The sequence below is a fragment of the Apium graveolens genome, chromosome 5 (genome assembly GCF_009905375.1).
Source record: "Apium graveolens cultivar Ventura chromosome 5, ASM990537v1, whole genome shotgun sequence".
In the NCBI taxonomy this organism is placed as follows: domain Eukaryota; kingdom Viridiplantae; phylum Streptophyta; class Magnoliopsida; order Apiales; family Apiaceae; genus Apium; species Apium graveolens.
Genome location: NC_133651.1, coordinates 242,098,779 through 242,112,116, shown reverse-complemented (window position 1 = coordinate 242,112,116; position 13,338 = coordinate 242,098,779).

The window sequence follows — 13,338 nt, the reverse complement described above, 5'->3', positions numbered from 1 at the left end:
TTGGCAGTTTTGCAGTTGATAATGTTGTCAAACATATCACCATCAACTCCATTAAACATGATATTCATGGCCTTTTTGTCCTTCCTGACTTGTTTAATGTCAGGATCAGACCATTCATGCCTTGGCTTGGGGACAAATGGCTCATTTCCAGTTGCATCTCTCATTGGAACATGAGGGCCTCTTTCTATGCAGTCAACATAGGCCTCATCTTGAGAAAGCAAATGAAGATGCATCTTTACCTTCCAATGAAGGTAATTATCTTTATCCAGAAAAGGAATCTTAACTCCAACGTCCTTCTTGTTCATCTTGCTGTATTGTTTTGATCTTTAAACTCTATGTAAGTTAAGAGCTTGCTCTGATACCAATTGTTAGTCCCTTAACAATATAACAAGAATTACAGAAGGGGGGTTGAATGGAATTCTTGAAACTTTTTCTTGATTAAAAATGTTCTAACTCGAATATATATAAGTGTGAATTGATTAGCACAATGCGGATTAGTTACTTAAATGAATCAAAACACAAGTAATTAAAAACAAGAGTCTTAAAAAACTTTCTGGTAGATTTGAATGATTCCACCAGAGATATATAATATATATCGAGAGAACCCTGTGTGCAAAAATGCTCACAGCTGCTTACAAATATTGAACAACTAAGAATGTAGAGAAATGCTAAGAATTCTGCTTACAAATGTTTCTCTGCTTGTATCTCAGATTATTCCTTAGTTGCTACTTCTTGGTTTATATATCACCAAGATTACAAAGTAATAAGACAGGATAATAAAACAAAAACTATCTAGTCTATTACAATGCTACTTCATTACTCTATTCCAGCATCTTTGAATATCTTCATAATAGCATGGAAATGGCAATGCTTCTTTGTTCTCAAAAACTAGGCTACCACATTCCATTTGCATCCACTCGACGCATGTGACTGTGTTGTCAATTTCAACAAATATTTGAATTCTTTATCCCTCGGGTTCATGATCATCTGTCAAGTTATTGACCATCCGTCGGGTTGTTGATCATCCGTCGAATTCATTATTGTTTATCCGTCGGGTAGCAATCAGGCACTTGACTTCATTTCACTTATGCAGAATTACAAGACATCATCTATGTACAATTAATCAACCTATTTTGCATATCTAACTAAAGTCAATCATGACTTAAGTACTACTACAGATTCTAAACAATGTGTATGCATAAATGTGCTACAGACTTATTGTTACATAAGCTACTCACTCGATGGATAATAAGTCATCATCCGTCGGGACTATATTGAGTCATCCGTCGGGACTATGAACCTTATCCATCGAGTGCTACATAATTTCACTAAGTAAAATCTACCAAGGTGTTTTGTTCATGAAATCATCAAGTACACAACATATACACAACATATATTATGAAAACCCCTAAGAGAGCCCTATAAATGAGATGGCTCATTCTAAACACACACTTGGTTTTGTGAAAACCCTAAGAAGAGCTAGCCTCCATCTTCTTCCTCTCTCTCTCTCTCTCTCACTCAAAACTCCATTTTTATAAAAGCTTGGTTTTATAAAAAGCTTCATCGAAGAGGATCATTCTTGGTGGATACCAGTAGAGTGCTTCACACACTAAGGAGCAACTACTAGCAACCATATTATAAAGCTTCGATTCTCAAGGTATGGTTACGATTCCTCCATTTTTCTGGTTTATACGTTTTTCTATATGTGCGATACATGGTTTTTATGGAATAATTATTATATCACGCTTCCGCTCATCCGTAAATTCCTTCACAGAGACCCACAGCATCTACAGCTTTAGTCACTTCACAAGCCCCAACAGCAGCGACTCCCTATGTAGTTCCATACCATGTGTGTGCAGCCATGGGGCGAGAGTGAGACTTTCTCAGAGACCAGAATGCCGGGATGAGTCAAGCTATTCATGAAATGGCACATGCGACATCCATGAGGTCAGGTGTTTCAGGTTCAGAGGTTCGGTCCAGAGTTAGAGCTATTGAGCAGATTGCTAGAGAGAGGTTGGCAGAGCTCCCATTCACTAGCAAGTGGGATGTGGAGGCCCGCATGGTTACCCGATTGATGAGTTGGAACCTCACAAAGTTACGCGTAGTGCACGAGCCAGGTGGCTAAATGGTTAGGGATGAGTTGGTTTGGAGATGAGAGACCCAATATAGTGCGGCGGGTATCCATTCTCTTGTTTTGTTGTGTATGGTGACGTTAGCCAGTGACATAGAGATGCAGTATGGATGTGAAGGTTGTGCCAATGGCAGCTGGGATAGTTTGGCAGAGTTGGGATGTCTTTTGTAGTATAGTATATTCCCTTTTCTTTCATTCTTATTAGTGAGTATTATGTCTTTGAGCTTGTAGAAGGTTAGTTGAGAAAGCGTTTTTGACGCTTATACCAGTACTATGATATATATAATTTGGTTTGTACATCAATCCCTGTTTTGTTATATCAACTTTATTTTATTTATTTTCTTTCTTAATTTATTTAATATTAATTTTCTTTTATATTACTCAGATTCACTAGATTAAAATATGGTATAATTCAGTTTAATTTTTCCAGATGATTTTTCAGATAATTGCTATTTATATCCGGATTATTGTTCATTTGAACATTTTGTAGTAGTGGCCCATTGCTTTTCTTTTCTTTATTTTGTTATCATTCTGTGAAATTTTAAGCAGGATGATATAGTAATTATGCAACAACTAATAAAGATGTCGGTAAATTTGTAACATGGATAAAAGGATTTTATGCATGAAATTTTTTTAGTTATGTAAATAAATTGCTACATAATTATAAACATGCTTAGCAGATTATAAGGATTTCTTATTTTATTTTCAGAAAAATGGGTCCAAATAAGAATAGTAAGTCAGGAGGAGGTCATACAGAAAGTCGTTCAGATCCAGCTGTTATCCAAATATTGGGTTTAATACAGCAGCGAGTATTGCATCTTACGCAACAACAACAACCAGCAGCTCCAGCTGTGGTGACTTTTAAGAATTTTCAAGCTGTGAATCCATCCGAGGTTAAGGGAAGTGATGATCCAGTGGAAGCCAATACATGGCTTAAAGAGATTGAGAAAGCTTTTGATTTAGTTGGAGCAAATATTGAGCAGAAGACTAAATTTGAAAGTTATTTTCTAAAGGGTGAAACAAACTCTTGGTGGGAGTCTAAGCGAGCACTAGAAGGAGATGGTTTGTGAATTAGGAGAGATCTACGGAGTTGTTTTTGCAGAAGTATTTCCAAAAGCATATGAAAAATCAGGTGGAAACTAAGTTTTTTAGCTTGACAGAAGATAATCTGAGTGTTGCGGATAATGATGCCAAGTATACTTCATTGACAAGGTTTGTTCCAGATCAAGTTGATACAGATGAAAAGAGAGAAAAAAGGTTTCAACAAGGGTTAAAATCTTGGATTCAGAATAGGGTGGCTATGTTTGAGTTGACTTCATATGTAGCAGTGGTTTAGAAAGCAATAGTGATTAAAAGTGGAAGTGATACATCTTAGAGAGACAAGAATGGAAAGAAGAGGAAAATGGAAACCTCGGGAGGAGGATAGTGTTGGGTTTCGGGTTATAAAAACACATCAGAAACAATAAATAAAACCGTAAAAACAGAATAAAACTGAAATCCACCGCAGGATCCATGAGAAAAATAATATTTATTATGTGGATGAGATGTTTAGAGTAAAGAGCTTTACGATTATGGTTGTCAAAAGTAGATCCTAGCTTCAACGGAACACCACATATCCCGCCTTAACGATCTACGTCGCAGAGGTATCCACACGAAAGCCGGTACGGAGGAGGCGTGTACTAGCACCAAGAACGAACCTATTTTCCCCTCTCTCTCTCACCTTTAACTGCTAGGGTTTTATGTTTTAATTTAATAAAAATGTAACCCTAATTTTAGCCTTAAGGATGTTTATATAGAGAGGCCAAAAATAGTCCTAACCCTAATCCCAGTTAGAGTTTATTAAAATCTGAAATTCTATTTATTTAATAATTAATTCTAACTCAATTATCAAATAACAACAGAATTTTGGATTTAATAATATACAAACTCAACATTCATTTATCCCATTAGTTAAGTCCAACTTAATTAATATAAGTAAATCAAATTTCCTATTTAACTCAAATCTGAATTTGAATTAAATATTCCTCCAAGTTTTCTTTGTGCGACCTTATAGGTTATTATTATGTTGGCAACAATTTAAATATCTCATAATTAAATTATAAACAATGAGCTTCATCTATTAAAACATCATTGTTACCCAAGTAATAATATTTAAAACGGTGATTGATTAAACCTTTCGTGAATAATGTACAATGTAGTATAATCTTTTTAACCAAATATTATAGATTAAACTCAAGGCATGTTATGTGTCATCCTCTTCATGGTTTAATCCAGGTTTCCTTAATCAATGAGTAGACTATCAATTTAAATCAACATTTGAGCACGGCACCACACATTTTATAGTCTAGCTCACACAAGAAACCAATAATATATCTCTAAAATTAGGAAAATTAAATCCTTTCTAGATCATCCATATTTCCCACACGATTCTTAGTATACCCGAAGTCCACTTTTATCATTACCCGATCAAAGGCAACTTTTGATGTAATCAAAGTATATTAATCATCGTAAAGAAATATAATGATTTTAAGTCGAAGGACCATTACATCATTATCACTGTGAGAATTACTTATGACAGAATAGACATGTAGAATCTCACATTAGGTCTATCCAGCATCATGTATATTTACATCTGCCTGTGTTTTCGACTTTAGTATCACCATATCTATGATCAATGAGATGTGACCATCAGTCAACAAAAACACTAGTCTTAATGCATTATTATTGTCCCTTAATAATAATACTCGACTAGGGATATTTGGGAATATCGATACTATTCACATAATCTCATTTCTAAGTCACGTACTTAAATATATAGAATTTATATCATATCCAATGACATTTATTAATCTAATATTTATTTCACTGTAAATTAAGGCTTAATAAATTATTAAAAGAAAATCGAAAGAACGTAAATATTAATAATCCAAATATCATAAACTAAACATAATAGTGTTATTTTCAGGGCACAAACACTAACGATCTCCCACATAATCGACTAGAAATGGGACCATAGTTCTTTAGCATGTGCAATGGCTCCATTGTTATCGCAATAGAGATCAACTGGATCTGCGATCGATGGAACCACACCAAGTCCCGCTATAAATTTTCATATCCAAACAGCCTCCTTGGCTGCTTCACTGCCAGCAATATACTCATCTTTCATTATATAATCATCTACTGTCTCTTGCTTTGAAATCTTCCAACTCATAACACCTCCATCAAGGCAAAACATAAAACCTGACTGAGATACTGAATCGTCTCTGTCTGTCTGGAAGCTAGCATCAGTGTAACCCCTTGCAACTAGCTTCTTATCTCCTCTATACACCAAGAATGAATCTTTAGTCCTGTTTAAGTACTTAAGAATATTCTTGACAGCTGTTCAGTGACCCTCACCTGGATTAGACTGGTATCTTCTTGTCATGCTAAAGGTATACGAAACATCAGGACGAGTAAATATCATCGCATACATTATAGATCCAATTACTGAAGCATATGGAACTTTGCTCATATGGCCATTATCATCTAATAATTTAGGGTAGATATCTTTTGAGATCAATATCCTCTGAGACATTGGGACTTATCCTCTTTTTTCATCCTACATCCCAAAATGATGCAAAACTTTGTCAATGTATGTACTATGACTTAGGCCGATTAATCTCCTTGATCTATCTCTATAGATCTTGATCCATAATATATATATAGCATCACCTAAGCTCTTCATCAAGAAACTATATCTCAACCAAGTCTTAACAGTCTGTAGAGAAGGTATGTCATTCCCTATTAGTAATATGCCATCTATATATTGTACTAGGAATGCCACATGGCTCCCACTAACCTTCTTTTAAACACATGGTACATCTTGATTTTTAATAAAGCCAAACTCTTTGACTGTTTCATCAAAACAACGATTCCATCTCCTTGAGACTTGCTTTATTCCATAGATAGATCGAAGCAACTTACAGACCATCTTAGCAAACTTTGGATCGACAAAACCCTCAGGTTGTATCATTTATACATCCTCTTCAAGGCTTTTATTTAAGAAAGCGGTTTTGACATCTATTTTTCAAATCTCATAGTCGTAGTAAACAGCTATTGCTAGAAAAATCCTGATGGACTTGACCATAACAACAGGTAAAAAAGTTTCATCATAGTCTATACCATGATTTTTTTTAAATCTTTTTCCACTAGTCGTGCCTTATATGCCTGGTTTAATATTATTTTATACATCTCGATCTTTATCGAGATCTATAGTTGTTTCCCAGTAAAGTTATTTATTTAAGGGGGTTGGATACAATTAACTAACAAATAGATTTATCACAGAAATAAAGTAATAACAGTAATGAACAGATGAATCAAATATTAGTGTATATTGATCTTTAATAAGCTGTTATAAAACTCTCTCCAAAACAATATTCTTAAGAGCTACTAGGTTATGAATAATACTCGAGTTAAGCACACCACAAAGTGATAACATATTCTGTGTTTATATATCACACAGCTACACAATCAATCCCTACCAATTACAAGATATGTTATTGTATAAATTATCTAGTTTTTATACATATCTAAATTAACAACTATGATCCTATAAATTAGTAGATTCTGATTTATACTGTATCTGTGAATTATCCAGTCATATCCTGACAGTCATCACATCTTGATGCATATCCTGACTGTATCAGATCCTGACGCTTGACAAATCCTGACTGTCAGACAGATCCTGACTGGCTTCATATCTTGATGCCTCTGTCAGATCCTGACTCCCCCAATTTATGCTTTGCAGAATAAACATAAATTCTAATATTATAATCTAGTGCCAAAAACCATAAGGACAAAATATAGAGTACATGAGTTATAGAGCATACTTAGTTACAGAAGCATATCTTCAAATTTCTTAATAAACTATGCAATACCTTTAAACAAAGGCTTTTACTCGCTCATCAATCTTCTTCAATAATATATGCTCTAGTCTAATCTTTAAGTTCTTCTCATACTCAGTTTCTTCAGATAACTGGTATATAGCAGCTTTTAAGTTTTTGATTGGAGTTCTTTCAATCATCAACTCATCCAATGACACATAACAAGCTTTTGGACCATTAGGATTCATGGTTGTATGTCTCTGAGTAAGGATGTTCTCAATTATAGCTCCTCATTTCTTCATGTTGACTTCTTGTATTTTAAAATTCATGTAAGTGGGAACATAAGATCCAAAATAATGAGAACCATAATCAAGTATCCTTTTCTTGATAGTAGCAAGAATCATGTTGGACCATTCTCTAGAAGCTTCATCTTCAACTCTAAGCAAGTAGTGAATATATTTTAGTTCCTTGATTGTCATGATAAATAGTTCATCAAGTGAGAGGACTTGAACTTGATCACCTTGCGGGAAGAGTAGAATCTTCTATTTGGGTTTTGAGTCATCATGTATGTCAAGTATGATCTTCACTGCTTCTAGCCTGTCTAGATGATAAACTATAACTTCTTGACCAGTACTATCAGCTAGAGTGAAATTAATCAATCTTAGATTTACCAAATCGGCTTCATGATGCCTAATCCCAGCTCTTGTATAAGGTGCAGACAGTTTGAGAGCATTGGTTTGTACCATCCAGGATTTCATGTCTTCCATACTTTTAGAATCAGGTAAACCTTCCTCCCTTATACCTCCAGTAACAAAATTCATCTCATTATTACAATTAAGATCAACAACTTTCTTCCATTTGTACTTGTTCTTGACCTTAGGAAAAATTTGAGCTCTCCTTTCTTCTCTTTCTCTCAACTCCCTCTTATCGGTATTCCTCCGTCTAATTCTTCCAGATCTCTTAAGCATTTTTTAAACTCTTGATTAGCTATATCAACAGCTATCCTAAATTTTCCTTCATGTCTCCTTTTTTCTTCATTAAAAACCATACTTCTTTCATCTTCACCAGCTTCAGCATTGAATGATTCAACATATGTAGATAGAAATTTCAAGATTTAACCGAAATAGGGTTCTTCATTTTCATTTTTAAACAACTCATAAATAGACATCTTGTCAGGATCAGGAACTGAACAGTCGGGAATTGCAGTGTCAGTATTTCCCCTGTCTGGAATTGATACTCTGTTATCAAGATTTGGAGTTGGATTGTCCAGAACAAATTCAATTTGTGGTTTCCTTGATCTCCTTAACACATGCATATCAGCATCTTCACTTTTAGCATCAGCATCTTCATTTATCAACTTAATAGCATTCCTTCTGGGTTCAGGATTGAGATATGAAAGATCAACATAAAGTTTAGGAACCTGAAACTGAGTTATCTCAGGAATCTCTTCAATCCTGATTCCACTAGACCTTGTCCTTCTTTGAGAGGGAAGAATGGCTTGAACATCTTTCTTAGAAGCTTTTCTACTACCTCTCTTTCCACCTTTTAACTTTCTTTTTCCTCTAGAAGAGCTTTGATTTAAAACGTGTAGCTTACTTAGAATCTCTTCTTGTTGTTTAAGCATCTCTTCCTGTGACATATCTGGAAATTCATTAGCTAGATGAGTGAGTGCTCTTCTTTTAAACATTTCATCTACTCTTTTATCTTTGTGATAAAGAGTGATTCTAGAACCAGCTTTTATTCTAAAAGTTTTATAAAAATTATGTGCATCTTTAGGATTATCAGTTATCACCTCATCTTTGTCAGAAATTACAGATCCTGACTGTTGTTTTTCCATCAGGATTTGAGAGTGAGTAATTGTTTTGGTGTTCACTGTCTTAGCACCATCCATGGAGACATGAGTTGACTGAGTAGTTTGAGATTGTGTCTGAATACTAGATCTAGACTGAAATACTATAACATCAGAGGTCTTCTTTGCTTGTTTATCACCATCATCATCAGGATTGACATTTTTCCTCAAAACTGATTCAGGTGCACATTTTATCTTTGGTACTACTATCTCCCCCTTACTTTGTAGAAGAAAGAGAATAACATCCAACTTGAGATTTGTTGCTTCTTGTGCTTCAATGGCCGTCAATCTCTCAGTCCTAAGCTCTTACTTGGACTCCATGCTGAACATCCTTTTGACTAGACCATTGCTTTTATTTGTGTTTTTGATAGATACTAATAAATCTGCAACTTCCTCTCTCAAATTAGTATTTGCTTCTTCTAATGAATGGATGGAAGAATTTATGCCCTTGATCAATACAGTAGTGGCCTTAATAGAATGCTTGATGTCAGGATTTCAGACCAAGTTGATAGCATGATCAGCAATTGTATTTGCAGCTTTAAAAGAAATGCTTTCATGTGGCAACCTCCAAGTATAATTCCATTCATGAGATCTGAGATTATCCAGAGGAGCATGACCTGATGAAGATCCAAAGTTAGACATTTTAGATGCTTCCAATCCAGTTTTGAGTGCAGCATCTTTAGGATTATCATTACTATCATCAAGATCACTGATGTTGACTTCAGGAACATCAGGAAGTATGTCAGGAACCTTGCCTTTAAGCTTCAAATCAGGAATTGATTTAGAAGGCCCAGTATCATGTGATGAACCTGAAAGAAAGAACCAAGAATACCTAAATCTCTCTTTTTTCAAAGTGATCTCATCACTTCTCACACATATATTACTGTCAATAGTAATATTTAGCTCAATCACTCTAATCTACCTCTCCTTTTTCCAGTACAGGAGACTGCCTTTCAGTATTTCTGTTTTTCTCTTGATCTTTTCTCACAAACTCACAAGAGAGGCTCAACTCACTAGCAATAAAAGAAATAAGAGGGGCAAAGAGGAGTGGTCTATAGTCATATAAATAGAGGTATCCCTATTAACAGGTCTATTTATAATCATGCTATTAAATAAAGTAGATTGGGAAAGTAATGTACCTTTAGAGTGTGATTCCATAGGTATAATAGACAAAGGAGTGACTAAGATGGCTCCAGTGTTGTCCTTAGCACTTACCAGTATATCAGGAAATATAGAATTAGGAATAGCTTCATCAGGAATTGACCTTGTGCCAAGAATATACTGCTTGTTAGGAATTGATCCCATGTTAGGATTTGATGATAAGTCCGCAACAGTACTTTGAACCGTTGGTTCTTGTGGGACTAGAGGTTTAGAAGCTTCTTCAATCCTTTGAACTTAAGGTTCTCGTGGGCTTCCCTCAAAGATTGGATCATTGATGACAACATCCAGTTTAGCAATGTGCTCCTAATGAGCTTCCCTTTCTTGTACTGAAACTTGAATTTCATCATCCACAGAAACACGACTTTCTTGAGCAATGTCAAAAATAATGTGTTGATTAGCAGTGCCTGCACTCACACTTTGAGTGGGTGGTTCTTGTGTATCTGGTGTAATATCTGGGATATATCGTGTAATTATTTTTTCTAATAAATAAATATTATGCATATTCAGTATTTATTCTGTGAATTATATGTTAAGTGGTATATGTGTTTGGATGTTTGAAAATAGTATAAATTGAGTATTTTAATTTTTATATGTTAAAAATAAAAATATAGGTAATTGTCATATCTTACTATTTATTTTTATGATGATTTATGATTTTATAGGAAATTTATGGATTTTATAAATTCTTTTTCCGAGTATTTATAAACTATTTTATATAATCGGGAACCAGCCGACTTCACCCGTTTTTACGTTTTTAAAACCCGAAACTTTTCCAAAAACTCCTTCCTAACCAAATTGCAATATTCCGAGCATTTTCCATGTTTTGACTTTTTCGATCCGGCATACGGTTTGTTCTGTGCGGGTCCCGGCGCAATATTTTCGATACAAGATTCGTTTCGGTAAATCAATAAAACTCGTATTTTCGATAAACAGGATCTTTTTATTAAAATATTATAATTACCACCTCGTAATACGTGTAACCAGGCGCTGAGACCAAGACTGCAGTATAAATTGTACAGATTTGGATAATTATCCCGAAAACCGGTACCGTTTGGATATGTTTTTATAAATAAACGTACTATTTTATATCCGGAATGATCCAACGGGATATTAATTTTCCGTAATTATAAATAGCCTTTACCGTATTTTATTTCGTACCGAAAATCATTTGCAAACAATATTTACAAAATTTTCCAGAGAAAATACTTATATTCGTATAAACTTTCAAGAATCAAACCAGCTTTTGAAGGTGTTATTAATTTCTGTTTGGGAAGCTCGAGTAACCAAAACGAAGGTCTCGAAGTGTTCTATCGGATTATCCAAGTTTCAGAACTACAGAATCAAAGGTTTATTTTATATATTTTTATTTATTTTCGAATTATTTTGATTAAAATTATGATTTGACGATTGCATGTTGTAGCTTGTCTTCGTGATGATTTTGGTATGTCATATGATCAATTTGGAGTTCAATAACATGTTCAAATTAGGGTTTGATTCTCGAATTTAAAAATTAGGGTTTATGTTCATATGAATGTTCTTGATTAAATTTTAGGGGTTTCTTATTTAGGGATTAACTGACGATGAGAGTTAGTGGGTTTTGTTCCCCTTGGAATTAAAATCGATTCATGTATAGCTTGTTAACAGACGATTCCTGGTTTGAACGGAGTTATCTTTTAAAGTTTTCGCCGGATTTTTCTAGAACTCGCCGGCGGCGAGTTTTTGTTTCGATCGTTCTGACCAATTTCGGGTGTAGTTTCAGATTTTGATTACACAATCGAGTTGCATGTTGTATATTCTTGATTTCTAGAGAATTTCACGACCATTCGAGGCTTTTGCCCCGTTTCCAGCGAGCTCGGGGTCGCCGGCAATGGCGACACCGGCGACGTGGTGGAGAAGGTGGTCAAACTAGAGTTTGTCCCCTGTAGTTTGATTAACCTTACAGTTTAGTCCCTGTATTTTAAAAGTTTTTAAAAAAACAAGATTTATGTTTATAAAACTTTTAAAATTAGGATTTCTGTTTTAAATATTTTCAAAAATAGGATTTCTTTTTATAAAATGTTTTTTGAAAATAGTTTTAATTATTTTAAATTTCTAAAAATTATTTATTTTAATTCCAAAATTCGTTTTTAAATTTAAAAATAAATCTAAATTACTTAGTTAATTAATTTTAATTAATAATTAATTGATTAATTGATCAATTAATTAAATATTAATTGATTAATTAGTTTAATTATTTATTAATTGATTTTAATTAATTATTTAATTGGATTTAATTATTTTTAAATGATTTAAAAATTCTGAAAAATAGTTTTGAGCTTTAAAATATTATTTTAAATAGTTTTTAAGGCTCGATAATTATTATAAAATTATTTTAAAGCCAGATTTGGTCAACCATACCCTGTTTATTGCTTTAAAATTAATCCAATGACCCGTTTTTACTCCGAAAAATATTGTAAAAATCATATTAAATACCCAAAAGATTGTTTACCCGAGACTTCCATATAAATGAAGTTTCATTAATTGTTTGACGTGCTATTTATTATATGTGACTTGTTTGTTTGACTGTCGGGCTATATGATCAGTGTTTACTTATTTTTAGCATAACTTTCAATCCATTAATCGGATTTGGGTATAACGAAGGGTAGATATAAGTGTATACCGAAGAATCGTATGAGTTGAGTATTAATAGATACTTATGATATGTGAGCAGAAGAGGCAAGGCGTAGGAAAGGGAAGCAAGTAGTCGAGGAATAAGAGATTGTAATTGGAAGTTAGTGAAGTATAGCAAGCTAATATCAGGCAAGTGTTCTGAACTTTCTCGAGATATATTGTGAATAGTTGATAGTTCTATTTTATATTGTAAGTGCTTTGAAGCACTGAATCCTAAACCTTGATTTCAGTTATTGATCATTGAGCCATAAACCTTATTCTTTCTGAACCATTGATTACTGAATACCCTAATACGAACAGCATATATATGATACTACTCCACAAATACATACAAACTAAACACCGAACACTGAACACTGAACCCAGATTTGCTTATATACTCAAACCATGATACCCTATACATTAAATGACCAAATCCTTTTAACTTTGAAACCTTGATTCTTTTGTTATCTGATTCTTTCACCAGTTGATAGCTTTTTTTTTTGGAATTACTATTCTGTTTCCTTGTGAAGATTGAAACCCATATTGATTATGATTCTGTTTATTGCTTTACATTGTTTTTTCCAGTTATTGTGATATAATTGGATTATTTTATAAAATTGTGGACCAGATTCGTGGTCAGACCAGATTGGTGGTCAAGTTAGGCCAATGTGTGCCTTGGATTC